Genomic DNA, 667 nt, shown 5'->3' on the forward strand with positions numbered 1-667 from the left:
GATCGGTGCATTCCTATCTTTTTTTTTTTTTTTTTTTAAATTAAAGTGATGCTTAACGATACAAGACAGGTGAGAGACATGACAATACCATACACAATATACAAAAAGTGAAAGACAAGACAACAAGTGAACATTACAGAAATTAGTGTGCTTATGTGCGTGTGCGTGCGCGTGTGTGTGTGCGTGTACGTGTATGCGTGTGTTTACATTTGTGCGAGTCGTATGGGTTGAACTAGTTCAGTGGGCAACCAAAACAAAGGGCTACAATTCCACAACCACCACCACTAACACCAACAATAATAATAATAGTATTAATAGTAATAATAATATATTAATAGTAATAATAATTTATTAATAGTAATAATAATGCATCCCTATCTTTAAGTGTATATGTGTTGTGATTGTTGGTGGAGTTGGTTAGGGGCACCAGTTGGTCACCAAGTCGGTTAGGACCGGCTCTGACTATTATCATTTCGATTTAACCGTAAATTAAAAAAAATACCAGAAATTATCCTTTTAAAAAACAGCAGCCCTCACATTTCTGCCTTTCTTCAAATAAATAAATTAATTGACTTTGTCTTTTTTCATTTCCTTTTCCTTCCGTTTAGAAAACAACGGTACCTCCTCGGGAGCGCGCGCTGTCACTTGCCTCGCAGTGGCACGCGCG

Source organism: Notolabrus celidotus, chromosome 18, assembly GCF_009762535.1.
Source record: "Notolabrus celidotus isolate fNotCel1 chromosome 18, fNotCel1.pri, whole genome shotgun sequence".
Lineage (NCBI taxonomy): Eukaryota > Metazoa > Chordata > Actinopteri > Labriformes > Labridae > Notolabrus > Notolabrus celidotus.